We start from the raw sequence: 17,901 nt of genomic DNA, 5'->3' as shown, positions 1-17,901 counted from the left end.
ACGTACCATGAGTTGCAAACATCTCATTCACCAACCTATATCACTAAAGAGGATGAATACTTATTTAAATATACTTTCTTGTCTTTAAAACAACGTGTAAGATCCTTCACCGAGCACCGACTCTTGAAATTGCTAATTAAAAATAACAAAAAGCTAATAAAAATGTAATGTTTACCTCATTGATAAAAAAAAACAATAATTGCACAATTTTAAGCGATGACGGGAATGCTCATCTACAGAGACTCAAATGACTATCGAGGAGTCTTTCGTTTTCTTAATTACATTTGCATCGCCTTGACGTGTTTTACTGTTTGTGAAAAGCGCCCTCTACTAAATCGTGGCTTCAGGTGTCGCACCACAATAATCGTTCCTTTGAACTTTCAAGACCCGCTCGGAGTAATATCCACATTTAACCAAAGAATTTCTAAAATGGTTAATATCATCCGACATTCTCCCTGTTTTAAATTATTCTTTTTCACATAAAGGCATAAAGATATATGATGGTACCTGATATTATGTTAAAACAAGCATTACATTTGGTCATTTTAGCTTTTTTGCTGGTGTGATACCTGCAAAGGAAAACTATCGACTGCATTTAACGGTAAGCATTTTTTAAATTGTTGACTGAGCTTCAAAATCCATTTTCTAAAAAGTCGGTTTTCATGAAGGTTTTATTAAATATAGCTAGGGTAGGAAAATATTAATTTAACCACATTAAAGAAAGTTGGGGATATCTCTAAACACGCCTAAAATTAACAGCGAGCGCTGTCATATCCGTCTAACTAGTTCCACGAAACATGACAAGTTGCAGTGACTGACTGCGGATCATAACAGTACCTCGGGTTGATCATTAGTAGTACTAACGATTTTGTTCGTATTAATTGATCTTCAGATTCGGCTAAGGATATTTTGAAACTGCATTTGAGCGATGATAAAGTGAAGGAACTACAACTTTACAACTTGTTATAGGATCTCTGGCCTTCAACCTTGGATTCTACAGATATTGTTTGTAAAACATTACTCAAGGAACCACCCTGTACTGATCATACTAGGCATTCACCATCTAAATCTATTCGTATTCTAAGCCTGAACGGTTGCGGAGTGAGAAGCAAAATCGACCGTAATATTCTACCAGAGTATATCAAGAAATTTGAAATGTTTTGTTTTAATGTTTGTAAACTAACACTGAGGAGATTGATCCTACTAACTTTCCGGGTTTTTCGATTGTTCCTGCTACGAAGCCCGCGAACAAATTCCAATACGGCTGAATTTTCGGGATTGCATTGTTAATTGAATCCTCTTTGTCCGGCAATTACCAGGTACTCTCAGATATCTCGTTTAGATACAACATTGTTGACAGCGATTGACTATAGCGTCGTTGGTTACCAAGTGAGTATGGGTGGTACCTACATACCACACGAGAATTCTAAATACCCGGATGATCCGGATATGTTTGATGTCATCGCCAACGATTGCGTTCCATTCATATATATGTACAGTGGTGCCTTGATCTATCTCGCGGGAGATTATTATGCAATAACGAACACTCTAAGTAACCTATTTGACTCTGAAGAGCTTAAAATGCATGGAATTGATTCCCATACCTTATACAATGATTTGAACTCAAAATTCGATCTTGATCTATAAGATATTTGCACATCTCGGTACAACCATGGGGATAAAGTTACTAATAACCAATAAAAAAAGGTCGTAAAGATTTGTAAAAGTCTGCATTTACATAGTTACGATAGAAGTGGAGAAGATAAAGGTAATGGAACTTTCACATGTGGTGCTACACTGTAGCTTATGCAGAGGTTTTCCCACAGTGGACGAATTTTACAGTAGACATTACGGTAGATCATTTCATGTGATTAATGTACACTTTAAAAAATGGATTGGCGGCTAAATTACCAACTTATAAGAGTGGAATCTCTAATATTAACTTATAACTTTCATTTGGTCAAAACAGTCAGAAGATCTAGTGTAGTATATTATAACACCGTAACACATGTTAGACTTATCAGCAGATGCTACTGTGCAAAACTTACAAACTGACGTTGTAAAGATGGTTCAACATGGAGATTTTAAGCGTTTTGCAGTTTAGTGTCTTCCAATAAATGTAGACGAAATTATTGGCGAAACCTTTAAAGTAGTCTGGTTATCCAGTTAATCATCATGCATAGGATGAGAGTGTTTAGTATTTTCTGTTTGTAAGTGTACTGCAGTAGCAACTAGTCATAAATGTAACAGTTGTTAAGAAATAATAACACACATCAGTTTTAACTAAGTAACGGGTACTCACCTTTACCAGTTTTAACCGATAAAACAATCAGAATCGAGGCAAAAAAATACTTCGTGTAAATCTCATTATTATCGTAAAAGGATCGCTTTAGGCAGAATCTAATTCGCAATACCTTATACACCAGGAGAAAAGAGTGCTCACGATGATTCCATAGTTAGTCCGGATTTCAAAATATTCGCCTTAAAATAGTAGATTGTTTGGAATGCGCCTTTTAATGGTAAATTGTAACTATTACAGCATCTTTTTATATAGTTATAATTACTAAACCAACATAAATTCTTTAAAACCTCATATAAAAAGCAACGTATCCGTAAATGATATACAACATGACTTGTCGGACACACAAAAACAAAACAAAAACAAGATACACTGTAAACTAGTTATATATGGGATCCCTTAAAATTGTAACGGTTAGTTTTTCTATTGTGTTTTGGGTTGCATCTAAGCAACTGAAATAATGGTCTGCATGTAGAGACATTTTAATTTATAAACCTAGTTGATTGAAAGGGCTCTTTCTCATACCAAACAATAAGCAAAAGACAATGTTCGAAGTGGGTGATTCTATTAACGGTATAATGTTATAGTTCATATTAAGATGGTTACTCAGCATGTCCGTGATAAAAGTAATAAAACAAAGTTTAACACACCGACGATAAATGTGTCGTTCTTGAATAATTTGGTTTCCTATATTTTGAATTAGAAAGTGCGCCCGCTTTTTTCATACCACTTAACATACGTAGTATACATATATAACATGTATATACAATAATCCAAAAAGACAATTATGGACAAGGGAGCTAGTAGACGTGGGAAAGAGTGAACAAGGGAGCATATAAATTTCATTTTTTCCCATCAGGCTGGCGAAAAGAAACTTGGTACGGATGAGTTTCTTATAGATGAAAAAAATATCTTACAAGCTTAAAGGAGAGCTTCTTTACTGATTTGAAATGTAGATAGACTTGGCAAACTCCTAGGATAATCAAGGGGTAAATGAGATTACTGATGAAAGAAAAAAAGATTCTAAGCATTTTAATAAAACTTGCCAGTAACTATGACGGTTATCGATACATTGAAAGCTGAAATTGGTAGTAACTTGCCAGTGGTGTAATAACTAAACATCTTCATACTTCAAGTAAATGTAGAATATTTAACCAATTTTGAAGGATAGATACATACGTACGCTTAATGTCGTTTATAAATAAATTGGTATTTTGCAAGATGACTGTCAACACAGACGCACAGTGATTGTCATTGTTTGCTTCCGAATTTTAAACTATGGCTCGATCACTTTCTTCTGAAATTACTAATACTTTGTGGCACCTTATGTCAGGGTGATGGAGTCAGTTCTACGCAATAGTCATCTGGGATAATGTGAGCCTCAGTCATGTTGAATTGCTCGAATGAACGATACTTTTCATCGACGAAGTGATGCTCACAGTCACAGTATGTCGAGTAGTGTTACTATGACTAAGTTATATAGTAACTATACTCGTTACCTGAACTTCGATTGTGGATATTGGACGATACACTATTTAGGCCTAGGCTACATCTCGTCTGTATACATTACTCAAAATCGAACGCAAGATGGCTACAAGGTAACTTAAGTTATTTTTCTTTAAATTTCTGGATAATAAAGTCCAGTTCAACCGTTGTAATAATTTGAAAATTATCGATAGTTTAGCAGTTTCAGCATATACCGTACGCCAGCGTTGTTTTGTGTGCAGCGGTACTACGAGAGAATCTGCATAGCGGCAAGTCTAACTCTGCCGAGGTGCATGTGTGACGTCATGCAAACGTTGCATCCTGGGTAATATCACAAAAACATGGCAACTTGTAGAGAACGTTAGTTGGATTTTTTTTTTAATAGATATGGAGGTTTGATACTGTTAAATGGTATCCTAAGGCTTGGTTGTAGATATATAGTTCAATTTCCCACTGCTCATGGGCTCTACAGGAGTTTCCTTAACATCATTAAACTATTGATGGTAAGCTGCAGGAGACGAAACTCGGTTAATTGAAAGTAGTACGTTAGGATTCAAACTTACGAAGATACTTATAGGTGAAAGGTTAATAAGCTGAGTGTAATATATATGCGATATAATTTGTGTTATCGAAAGAGATATTCTGAATTGGTTTAAGATTGTATATGAATGTAATATAACTAACATGACCATTAAATTGATATCGCATTACGTCTATACAATTAATGCTATAAAAATGGACTAATAGTAATTATCATAAATGTTACTCTTTAAGGGACAATAGAAAAACTGTTAGATTATGTTTTTATTTACGTGATCATCCAGGTTATAACAATTTGTATAAATGTAAATGGTTAATCAGCTCTTCGGTGACACGTGTCAACAACCACGTCATAGAACGCAGGGTATGCTCATAAAGTGGTTGAACTGGTTCGCTGCCAGAAAGTTTACTTCATTCCTTCTTGAGATTTGTGATCGTTAAGACCAGAGAAAATCGTCAAGATGCAGTTCATCCTAACATTTTGTGTTTTGGGACTCTTCTCTCAACTTCCAGCTTTTCAGGCAGAAACTGTAAGTTTCCTTTATCTTTTAACAAATTCAAGTTGAAGTTGAATATTTAATTGTGATAAATTATTTTCTAACTCAATAATTGTTAAACTCAATATGATTTTTCATTTTCTCTTTACCATGGTGTTTGAATTTATTGTCGGTGTTCAATTGATGTATTTGTCTGTTTGTAAAATATTGATATTTTGTACTTATTTCAAAAAAAGAAAGAAAGTAGAGTGCTCATTGTGAACTACCTAATGCACCCGAAAAAAAACATAAGAAATTTGATTACACCATATCATAAATAGAGATAGGTTTGAAAAGTGGTTCAATTATTAGTTATTTTCTTAAAACAACGATAAGAATTCCTTTTGTTAACGAATACAATTAGCAATTTAAAATTGACAATGACTTGCCGATATATCGTGGAAACGATCACGTTTCAAACGGGTATTTAATTATATCGTCCAACATAGCAAATAAACTATAACAATAAACATGAAAATAATTATCATATGTAAGGATATAACTGTAGATTCCTTAACAAAGATTAATTGAAATTTTTCTTTAATCCATCTTTAACTTACTTCCAAGCTAGTACATCAATCCTATAGTACAAACATAGTTCCATTATCCATTTTTGGCAATTTAAATATATATTTTCAAAAATTCATGAAAGAAGGTGACTTGCTAGATACATGGTTCAGTGCAATACCAATAACTTAATGCCTTGAAACAATCGATAAAGTAACACTTTCTTATGAACGGATTAGGTAAGTAATATTAAATGGTTAAATGATGTCTTAAATAACAAAATACTCATTAATCATAAAAACTGAAGTTGCGGGAAAGATTCCAACGATTTATCATCTATATCGCAAGAATATATAAACCAATAATTTCAAACGTCAAATTTATATTCCGTTAGTAACAATTAAGACTTAAGCAGATCAAAAGTAGGCAAAACGATTAAAGTTGTATTGACTTGTTTTTATTGTGTAAATAAACAAAGCAACGATTTTTACAATAGTGAATATCTACTCAGGATACCCACTATTATAGAAATGTATTTATTCTATCTCGAGACTCATTGTTTATATCAATCGACATTGTAGTTTGTTCTCCCCTGTGTTTTGAGCTCGTTCCTTCCTTGACATCTCATCAAGGTAATCTTGATAGGCTTTCTTTTCATAGCAGTTTAATAGTTGATAAGAAAACATCTCGACTTAATTTCATCAAGTTTAAAACATGAACTTCGGGTATGTCTGGCCAAAGTCCCCGTATCACGAATGAATATCAAACATTTTATTTTCAGGAGACTGAGTAATATATCATATATCAGTCTATGTTTCATGTCACCGCTGTATCGTGTTTAATAATAATGGCCTATTAATATCTCTCTCAAATAAATATTTATTTCCCAATTCATTGGATATGTATTAGATATTCGGTTGGACGAAATTTGGTAGCGAATATAACGTACATGTCATGTTAAATGTTGCTTTAACCAGTAATCAGTTCTTAACCTTTAATTGCTGATATTCTTGGTGGGCATTCTCCTTCTAAGAGTCAAGAAAAATATACATTTGACAAATGTGTTTTCAATTATATCTTTCAAAATAACAAGTAACCTGACTAAGGAATCGATGAAAGAAAATCAAAGTGGATAAACCTGATACTTAAATGTCAGTCTACAACTTACTGTGAATTACTTAGGAAAGCAATACATTATTAATTTTAACAAATGTTAACGCTCTTGACACTTTGCTGCCGAATCTAGTCTTTCAATATTATAGCACAAATATAGTTTAAACATTCATATTTGACATTTCATCTGATGGAAGGTGAATTATAAGACATGGGGTACTTTACAGAGACTCAGAGCTCAAACCGTAAAAGGTCTTTATATTCATATTAGATCTTGTGGAATGATGCCTTAAAATCATAAATTCTACTCATAAATCACAAACACTTGTTGTAAATAGTGAATTGATTATATTCGATGTGAATCTACCAAGTACCAGTACATAATATTAAACCATAACTTTATATTACTTTAGTCATATATTTCATTAATTAAACTTACCATCAACACAGATCAACATACCAAGGAGACAATAAAGTTGCTTCGGCTTGTTGAACTCTGTAAATAGACCAAACAACAAAATTTAACAAAATTGTAAATATCTAATCGGGACACGCACTACTAAAATTTATTTATTCTACCGAGGGACTCATTTTTGTACATAAAAAGAAAGAATACATTTTTCACTTCCGCGTTCCTAGAGCATGTTTTCATTGGCATGACATCGACGACATAGCGATGGAGTATCAAAATCTGTTAATAACAGTTTAAACAAATGACAAGAACCACTCATCGCCTTAATGGGATATAGTGTTTAAGATAAACGTCTGATATGTCTGGTCAAAAGTACGTCATTACGGTATTACTACAAAGTAATAGTAAACATTTTGTTTATGAATGAGACTAATTAAATTAAACCAAAGATTAGCAGCGACTTAAAAATGCTTTGGAACTGAATTGATTTCGGCGGTAAGTACCCTATACAAACGAGTCCTTCACGCCTATCGGAATGTCCTTTTAGTGACTTCGTTGAATTTATATTTCAATTTTCATATCTCCATTGTAGAATGTTGAACGGGAAAATTCTGGGAGGAACAAAAGAAGCACTGTAGGTAAGAGAAATTTATCATTCTTATTCAATCTTCTTTTCAAGGAACTTTTACATAAATCTTTTACAACAACAAAAATATACATGTTCTAAAGAAGGACATTTCAAGTGTAAATGTAAGTTTTCTTTCTTTTTCTTCAATTTAGAGGTACCCATCGATATATATATATATATATGAGTCATCTAACTTTATTAGTCATTTATATCATTGATTTTGATAGACAATTATTGTGGTTTCTGTTTTTTTTTTACATCCATTTGTTTAATATGATGTAATACCTCTGTTTCGTGATGTGGTAAATAAAAGTGCACAATACCTACTACCTTATATCATCATCGACTGGTTAATATTTATCAAATGCTTTCTTCATATAAAGACGTACTGTGGATTATTTAATTTGGTTACAAAAAATACTGTAAAACGAAAAATAACCCGCTTTTATAGATGACTGGAAACTTATAGTTAAAAAAAAACTAAGAGCCTTTTAACGTTTCTAGCGATGGTCTAAACAAGGCTAACATTTGTCGATTAATCTTAAATCGTACATAGCTACTAGAATTGATCGGGATTTTTTAAATTATTATACTTCATTTAAAATTTCGGTATGAATTTAACTTAATTTTCATTTTTAATTTGGGTTTCATGCCTTTAGAAAACTATTATTATAGAGATACCAATCGGTGAATAAATACATATATAGTATTCATCTCACTTAATGTTCAGAACCGTTTTAAAAATAATATCATCATAAAAATTATTACAGAAACGTATTAAATCAGTCATATTAATGATCTCGATTGACAATAATGGTGATTTCTGCTTTTGTGGTCTTCACATATTTTTGGTTATTAATCGTTTATACTTACGTTTCTTTATGTAGTAATTATATATGAACCAAAACCTACTACATTAAGTCATAATTAATTCTGCGCAGAAAGTCCTACTCTGGTGTTTGTAAATTGGTGAAAAAAAGCTAACATATCTAAATATAGAAAAGCAACACGCTTTTAACACTGGCTGAAAAGTTAAGAAAAATAATGGAAGCCTTTTAATGTTTGTCGCGGCGGTGGAAAGGAGGCCAACATTTGTCGTTTTGAATTAATAGACATAGTTACAAGAATTATCAGCAGTTTTTATTATTCTGTTACTTCATTTAAGATTATTTTGTATATTTGTTGTTACTTTTTACGATTTTACAATTTTTACTTCCATGGTGTTCTTTCAAGCAGGAAAATGTATGGAAGATTTTTGTTTAATATTTTGATAAATTTTTTGGTATTTTTTTGCAAACCGTAATTTTCACCTTAATCGAGAGTTTAGTAAACTGAACAGCGAGTTCGGTAGTTCACTTTAAATTGATCGCATCCATTTCTTACAAGTTTTTCTTAATCATTCCTTCAGACTCCTCCTACTTTTTCTACCAAGAGCCAGAATATCCTCGAGATTGTAAAGAAGTTTACGACCAATGTGAAGGGAGTCCCTCTGAATCTGGAATTTATCTGATTAAGCCAGATGGAGCCAATGAACCTTTTCAAGTTTACTGTAATAACTCAATTGACGGAGGAGGCTGGACGGTAAGAACATAACATAATATTAGCCTTAATTCATTTCTACTTAGCGTGCCTGCTGCAGTATTTTGATATTTTATACTTTATTGATTCAGTCAAAAGCGATTCCTTGATACAGAGTATGTGTGTTACAGGGGCTGATTCGTTGGCATGCATTCCTTATTCGTATCTTTTAGTTTGATATAATTTTCAGGAAAACGTTACTTAGTTTCAAATTTACCGTCTTAGATATGTATTTCTAATAACGCTTAACTTCACGAGTAACCCTTGATAATCCTAAGTATGATTTTTTTCTCTTAAAGCGAGACAGTTTTTCGCTACCTTCAAATGTTTCTACAGCCATATTACTGCAATATGGGCAAAAAATGATATGATACCAATGTATTCTGTTAGTAAAAGAATAATGGTGCACAGGCTACCGTATCTGTTCAACGTAAGACGAACCATGAAACACTACCCACACTGATACGTCATACACATCAAACAAACATCGTACAAATTGTTCATTATTTTGAAACCAAATATGACATTTTTTTGTTTTGAAACTAAACCAGGTCTTCCAACGCCGGGTCGACGGTTCCGTAGAATTTTACAGAGACTGGGATGATTACCGAGATGGCTTTGGTTTCCTGAAAAGGGAATTTTGGCTTGGCAACGATAAAATATCACTCTTAACTAACCAAAAGGATTACATGCTTCGCATTGATTTAAACAACGAGAATGGAGATCCCTATTTTGCGAAGTACGACCTGTTTAGGATCAGCGATGAAGGGACTAAATATCGTTTAGTTGGCCTTGGAGAATACGATAGCTCCAGCACAACAGGTACGTATATATGAAACCTCGCGGATTTTGCTTGTCACCATCAATACCTTACAAAGGACTGAATATTAGCAAGGAAATTATGAACTACCTTGATCCATTACCTCCCTTTCTAACATTTGTCGTCAAATGAACCCATGTAATTAGTTTGTCAGTTCATTAGCTGATTGTAATCATTCATAAAATATGTAGCATATACGCAGACGTTTTAGAAATGATCAGCTCAAAAACTATATCTATAATTATGATCTCATTTACATGTTTACTATAACATTGCATAAATCTGCAACGATACATTGCAAACCTCCCGGGCAATGGCCGTTATACTCTACTTCTGTTGTTATAAAAAACTCCGGAAGAATCCAACACGTCAACGCTGTCAGACTGAACATACTGTTTTTAATATATCCATAAATCTTAATTACACTTGGTTTATTTATTGTGTTCGAATATGAAATTTATTAAAGTATACTTATGTGTGATAATCGATAACATTGGGAGCTCAAGCATAGACAGCCAACGGTCATAGTCAATTACTGACTCTATGTTGCTTCAAATAGTGCACTGTTTGTCATCAAATCGGAAGAAAGCTGGTCAGCTGCAATTGTGTTTGAATCATGATGAATGCGCTCCAAAAATGAACACAGGTTGATACATATACATACAGTGACAGAAGGACTTGTAATTGATAACAACAAACCTATTCCAACTTCCCTTTTATCTCCCCATGATCCATCATATTTCGTTATCCTCCCTAAATACATCACCTCCGTTCAACTGGAAACAGAACGAAAAGAGAATAATAACAGAGTAGAAATCTGTATAGACTCCTTAAACAATAATCCAATAATTTGGTAAATAAAACCATTGATGAAAAAATAATGTTCTCCATAATAATTATTGATTTTTTTTTTTTTTTTTTTACGATTCCAACATACCGGTACCATTGTCGTAGCAATGATATATTACTTGAAATAGATATAGTGTGTATCATGAAGTAAAAATGAGTCCACAAGGTGTGATGTGAAAGTTGGATACTGACAACAAACTGGTTTAATTTAAGCCATTTTGTTGTATGTATCAACTGGCGTTAGATAGGGTTCCAGTGTTATCGTAAAGAGATGGTCAGTTTGCAGTAAAAATGTATCGTGGTGTACTAACAATGTTGGGAAAAACACAAAAATACAATAAAGCAAATCAATTTCAATTCAGTTTTTATCTAAAGGGACTAATAATTCCTTCAAGCGGTGTAAACAATATTTATTTAGAAATAAATACAAATTTAAAGAGAATGTTTCTTTAATATGACAGTGTTAATATCTCACATTATTATCTTATATATATTCTACTATGAACCTTCTCTTAATTTATGCCGTATTTAAATAACTTAAATATATTGTAAATATGATCATGCATTTTATCTCCATTTCGGGTTTTCTTTTTCACAGTGTATGATAGCATGGCATTCTACAGGAACCAGTCATTTACGACATTCAACAGTGACAACGACCTTCATAGTAGTTTAAACCTGGCCCAGAATTATCATGCAGCGTGGTGGTACAAGTCTAATAATTATTATGTCAATCTAAACGGACTTCACTCAGCAGGAAGTACTACTTACAAAAGCATATTTTGGAATAATCTTCCAGGAAATAAATATCACATAAAATACGCAGAAATGAAGATACGTCCAGTATAATACATCAGCCGCAGACAGCATCATCAATCAATGAGGTCCTCTGGAAATATAAACTTACAACTTTAGAACACAGTGAACGAATAATTTCACTTGACTCAGAACTATAATCTTAATCTATACAATATTTGCAAATGACGAATACTGAAGAAGAATAAATTTCAAGGAATTATCCACCCTGAGATAACATCTTTTGTCCAATGATTGCGTTGAATTTTTAAACAGCAGAAAGTCAATTACGAAGATAATAATGTTAGCACCTTTAATTGAAAGCAGCTTGTTCCCCCCCCCCCTCCCCTATTTATTGAAATGTATAGTCACTTTGATAAACCTGTGAACATATTCATGATCTCTTTAAGGTTTTTGTCAATATAACTGTTAACACAGTACTTGACAGTTAGTCGTAGTAAACCCTTGATCATATAAAGTGTTACTATAAATCGTAATAGATAGATAACCATCCGCCAGAGCATTAATAAATTTGACAAAACTACATCGAAATGAAGATATCATTCAATATTAAATACTAAATCTTGTTTATCTTTGCTTGTTTCTGGATTATTGCATTTTAGAGTACATTACCGAATCGAACATAGTTGAGGAAATTGTGTCGATTCAGAGGATTTAATGAACAAACTGTCGGCTTCGTCGCGGCTAAACATTTTTATTTGAGAATAGAAAAATTCCGTGCCATGTATAGCCAACTTGCTATAGTTACCAGTAAAAGTGTATAGTGTTATCTATTGAAACAGTAGTTTAACAGTTAGTATGTGTGTAAGACAAAAGGGAAATTATTTGAAGCAGACCCAACTATTTCGGAGTTTCAGGTCACAAGAAGAGCAGAAATATCACGTGTTAAAACCTAGGTAGGAGCGTACTTTATAATCCTCGCTCACATAGACCATGCCCCCTCCCCATCTCTACCTTAGATGGTCAGTCGATGTAAAGGTATCATTCGGGGTACTTTCCTCATTCAGTTGGAGAAGAATTGAGTTACTTCTATACGGCTGTACACCCACCTTTTTTTCAAAATCACACGAAATATTTGTTAGCAAAAACTGGCATTTAGCACTATTTGTATTTATTTAATTTATTGTCTAAATATGTATCAGAATGCACTCTCTGGTGTCTGAATTATTCATTCTTTGATTGTTAAAAAACAACCAAATCCCTGAATAGGAGACGGCTTTAATGACACCAGGGCAACAATCCTTCCTTTGTGGAATCCTTGATTCACCACTGTCCCATGCAAGTCACTATCCAAGTCACTGGGGGAATCTTTTAATTTATTATTTAGCGTTGCGTTCCCAGATGGCAATTCAATACATCTCTTAAATTTGGAGGGTAGGGATTTCGTGAATATGCAATATTTGTAAAAGATACTTTAAGGTTTACAAATAGATAGTTGACTAGAAGTCCCATCATTTGATTATCTGGAGGTCTTGTTTGCTAATTCAATGGATAAACCAGAGCGATCCAGCAAATTGCTTTTGAGTTCATCCGTAGGTGTAGCAAAGGCGGAGACGGGGGGGGGGGGGGGGGGGCTTGCTTCCCACTGTCGATTACAATAGCCATAGTAAGGAGGAGGGTTACCTGCATCCTACCCTACCCCTCCAATTAAACAATGTCATATTGTCACTCGACCTTCATTTTTATAAGATTGTTTAATAGTCATAACATCAGACAAAACAGTAGACAAATTTACGAGTATTAAATACCGTTTTAGTTTAGCTCTATAATCCCAAGTAGCTTAGTTCTTATATTTAGCTTAAAACAAAACTAATTGAAAGTAATTCATCATACCAAATGGTTTTAACCATTCAATGCTTTATATGCGCCGCAACGCGACTACTTTCCGCCATTTGCCAATTGATTTACTTTCATATTTTTAAATTTGTGTATTACATTTAATATTAAATTCAAACCATATTTCCATCGCTGTTGTTAATGTTTATTTGTACAGACTCAAATGGATATTGAGTAGTCTTTCGTTTTATAATTACCTTTGCAACAATACAATTACCAATATAATATAAAAAAAAATGCACCTAGTATCGCGGTAAGAATATCACTGTTTGAAATGAGCGCCCTCAAATAATTAGAGCTGCAAAGTATCGAATGCAATAAGTATTTGAGAATTCAATGGAGCTCTCCAGCCGCGCCCAGAATTAATAGAGGGCGCTATTATATCGATCCTATCAGAGCCGTATATAGAGAGAGTTTGGCCAACCATGTAACCGATTTGGATTGGTCGAGAGGGACAACGCCCACACAGGGTGGTAAAATAGGTCCACTTGAAAATTATAGCAGGCGACAGGCATACTCACAGTGTATAGACGTTCGTTTGTGTACACGAAAAAGTACGAAATTATGAAAGAAATGGTGCTGGGGATGCTGCAATCGGTCAGGACATGGATTTTGTTGTTTGCTTTTCCGACTGACCATGAAAGAAGAAAAATTTTGGGAAGTAGAAAGAACAAGATGGAGATCTAATGAAAAAAATCTGTGTAGCCTAGGCCGCCGTAGCCCTAGTAGTAGTACTGTAATACGAGTAATGTACAAGCAATGCGAGAATTTTACGTTCCGACTGGTTTTTAAATTTGTAATTACATTATGGCTATTCTCTCTCGTTTTACGATCCACAAATTCTATTTTATTATGCCAGCTCTCCTAATCATATGCACGACAGTTTCAGTCGCACATATAGCTATCCTAATTCCTAGTTATTGTATGCCTGGGTTATGCCTAGCCTAAAATGTATAACTTTTAGTTTAATGTGAAAGGGTGGGCCAGGATTAACGTAAAGCCCTAATCCTAAGTTAAGCCCGAAGCATAAGTTAGGTCTGGGCTTAGTTAGGCCTGGACCATTCTTGCTATTACTACAACTGTTATAGGACATTACATAATATGGCACAGTATAAGGCCCAATTAAACTAGGCCTAAGGAAAACAAAGTAGCCTAGGCCTAAACTAGTAAGGCTAGGTCTATATTCATTGGCTACTTTGTTAATATTGGTTAAATGGTCTTGGTTTGAAATGTTCGTCAGCATTGGCCTAGCCTATTTAGGCTAACATGAATTCAGCCTAATTTTTTCTTCCTCAAAAGTATAGCCTAGGCCTTGGTTTAATTTGAATGCAGTCAACTATCATTTACAAAAGTAGCATGGGCCTAGGCTACATTTCAAAGATCACTAGGCCAAGGCTAATTATGGTACTGGTAGCCTAGCATAAGTTATGCCAAGTTAGCAGACTGTGTTAAAGACGAACCTAGTGAGTGACTATTAGACTGAAATCCAGTTCCTGCAACCACAGCAATAAAGTCTTTGTTTTAATCAATGCACTTGTGTGTTTGAAACTTTCAAATGGACACTCAGTGGCAGTTGGTTAAGATATAAGGTTTTACCTTCATCATGGAGAGTTGAAAGGAATCTGCCTCATCATCTGAATAATGGACTCAAGGATAGCATCAAATCATGATTGGATAATAATTTTGAGCAAGTAAATATCTGGCAATTTGAATGTTTGTATTATTTTTTACATATTATTTAGGCTGTTTTGCTCACACACAAGCAAATGATCAAGTGACAACAACCGACGCAGTATATTTAAAGGCATTGAAGACTCGCCCCAAACCGCGTGCCGCGCTCTGAAAAAGTTTACTTTCCGTTGCAAGTGAAGTTTTCTTCTTGTCGCTACAAAATGCAGACAGTAATGAAACCTGATACCTTATTAATTGTTATCTTTTATCTAGACCTGAGATGTCCACGCTGCTATGTGCACTGTGTTGTGGGTATTGACCATGATGTATGTATTGACTGTACACTAATGTCTATTTACCGACGGTAGCAAGCTGTGTGTGTATTTTCTGGGATCAATGGTGGTGTCTAACACTTCTGTTACACCTCATTCGAAACTAGGTCAGATTACCGGCATTGGACGTTTCTTTGTGCGGGAGTCTTCACACCCTTTAAGGAGAAGTATTTATATCCCATTTATAGAGAAAGAATTATGTTTCAATTGGTAGCATGCAACTATAAATTTGCAAACATTAGATACAATCAAACAAATAACAAGGTTCATTTACAAGGTAATCTACTGCCCTATATTTCACATTAATCTGTCACATCAGAATGTCACAGCTTTCAATAATTATACAAACAAACTCCCTTGATGGGTGCTTGGTTAGATTCCTGCAATTTTCAAGTTTTCAATGTAATAAGTTCTGAATGTGGCAATGTGGAGAAGCTTTGGGATAATCTGTGGATAAGACTGACAGACTATCAACAAGATTCCACATCCATGCAACTCCAACCACTTCCTGCACCTCCTTGCAGATGTACCAAATGTCCAAAAAAAAGTCAGCATTGGTTAATGCACTTAAATCTGGCTTCCTTCTCAGCTGGCAAATACACATGAATCGTCAAGTACAGAGGTCAGTGTGAAACCACTGAAAGATCTTCTCAGCTTTCAAGAAAACAAAGACTTGAAGCTATCTCCCAAATTGACAGAGGCCACACGTACACCATCCCGCTCTCGTAAGATGAAGGTATCACACACACTTCATTTTGCTTCTGTGATGCGGTGCCTGGTAGACTGTGAGGGTCACCCAATGGATGTTTTAACAACTGCCTGGTTTATAGAGCTCTGCAACAGATGGTTCAACCTGATGTCGAGTCGTCATCCTGTCATGGCCTTGAGCAAAGTGAACCCATTTCAACACAAAGCAGCTTTTAAAGTGCTTGTCAGACAAACTTTGTCTAGGTACTGTCAAATCCACATCACCATCATTGCTGGTTCCAGATAAGCCGACCATAATAAAAGACTACAATGAGGGTTGTTTAATTCCCAACAGAGCTTGCGATCCAGTACCTTTGGGCAGCTGAAAAGATATTCAGAAACTGTTATATGGGTGTGTTTGTGTGCATGCATATGTGTGATTTTCTTGCTTTACAGAACAGCTACTTTTTGATAAGCTATGTAACGTGGAAACCTGCCAATCATATGTTTGAAAGAGGACAGGCTGAAACGGTTCTTAAATGAAAAGCTTAAAGACTTCTTGCATTTTAATACATCACTGTTCAGGTTAGGCCAGTAATGGCAGTATGAAGAATAAGTAACAATTTAATAATTATAATTATGGCCATTGCTGTCTGCATAATAACAAACTGAATGATTTCATCAGCCTTGTGCTTAGTTGACAGAACTGACAAGTAGGCATAATATGTCAGTCTGATCCATGTAACCTTATTAAGGACATGAGCGTATGGTATATGTTTTTGGAAAATACATAAGCTACAACATTCACCAGTATCCAGTTGTTGCGGGGTATTTTTCTCGACAGACCCATTTAATCTATTACACCTACCATAGCCTAGTACTACATTCCTGAGAAATTAACACCACAATATCAGTCTTAGGTTTTCCCACAGACTCTCAACTATTGCTCACTCTTACACTCAAGTATATAGTTTAGTTAAGTAGAAGAAAGGATCAGAAGGGACACTCAAGTCCCCATCAAGAACCCTACTGAATATGAGAGAAATAAAACCGAAGACCCAAAAGGCATACCCGATTATATTGCATAATGTACTCATCCAAAGCATTCTTAAACCCATTCACACTAATTCCCACTCACATTAATTGCCATTTTAAGTAAATGCCTACACTATTCAATTGAAGGATCTATTACTGTAGGCCTAAAGCATAGTCGTGCGTCTGTGATGTAGCCTAGCCGGGACTGTGTGATGTGTGCTTTTCGTTTGTACTATGACTATGAGGTGTTAAATCAACAAGTGTAATGACAGGTTTTCAGCTAGTTTTATATTAATTTGCGGTGTGAAGATAAACATAAATGTCATTACCTTACGATTACTCTAATTACTTACCTGTTAAGCATTTCGCTCCCCGTATGCCTGCCAAAATCTGAGTCGCTTCGTTTATTCGTAATGGGTTCAGCTGCTATGCTATTGTGTTTGTGTGTGGTGTTTTTCGTGTTTCGCGCAACTGGTAACGACAACTGGACCTATTTTGATGCCCATGGTTTGCGTGTGACGTCACAAATCGCCAGTTGGCCAAACTCTCTCTATATACGGCTCTGGATCCTATCTAGTTCTTCGAAACTTGCACTGACTTGCATTGACTGACTGCAGATCATAACAGTACCGTGAGTTGAACATTAATATTATAAACTATTTCTGGAGTAACTATGGACTAAGAGCTCTTTTGAAACATATTTTCGAACATTCCAGTTACACTAACTGTTTTAAGCATTTGTGTTTACACAGAGCAC

The 17,901-nt window shown here is 34.6% G+C and overlaps 2 long non-coding RNA genes across 2 annotated transcripts; one reads left to right on the top strand and one right to left on the bottom strand.

Moving 5' to 3' along the window:
* Nucleotides 1-4,752: 4,752 nt before the first annotated feature.
* Nucleotides 4,753-9,069, top strand: LOC139973004 (uncharacterized). Its single transcript, XR_011795115.1, has 3 exons — nt 4,753-4,854; nt 7,485-7,530; nt 8,929-9,069. It is a non-coding gene; the product is annotated as an uncharacterized lncRNA (long non-coding RNA).
* Nucleotides 5,436-7,506, bottom strand: LOC139973003 (uncharacterized). The gene is made up of 3 exons (XR_011795114.1): nt 7,396-7,506; nt 6,920-6,976; nt 5,436-6,395 (listed from the first exon to the last, which is right to left on the bottom strand). It is a non-coding gene; the product is annotated as an uncharacterized lncRNA (long non-coding RNA).
* Nucleotides 9,070-17,901: the final 8,832 nt, after the last annotated feature.

The sequence above is a fragment of the Apostichopus japonicus genome, chromosome 9, assembly GCF_037975245.1.
Source record: "Apostichopus japonicus isolate 1M-3 chromosome 9, ASM3797524v1, whole genome shotgun sequence".
NCBI classification, from domain to species: domain Eukaryota; kingdom Metazoa; phylum Echinodermata; class Holothuroidea; order Aspidochirotida; family Stichopodidae; genus Apostichopus; species Apostichopus japonicus.
Note: the sequence above shows the minus strand (reverse complement) of the source record. Positions and strands in the feature narration are given on the sequence as shown.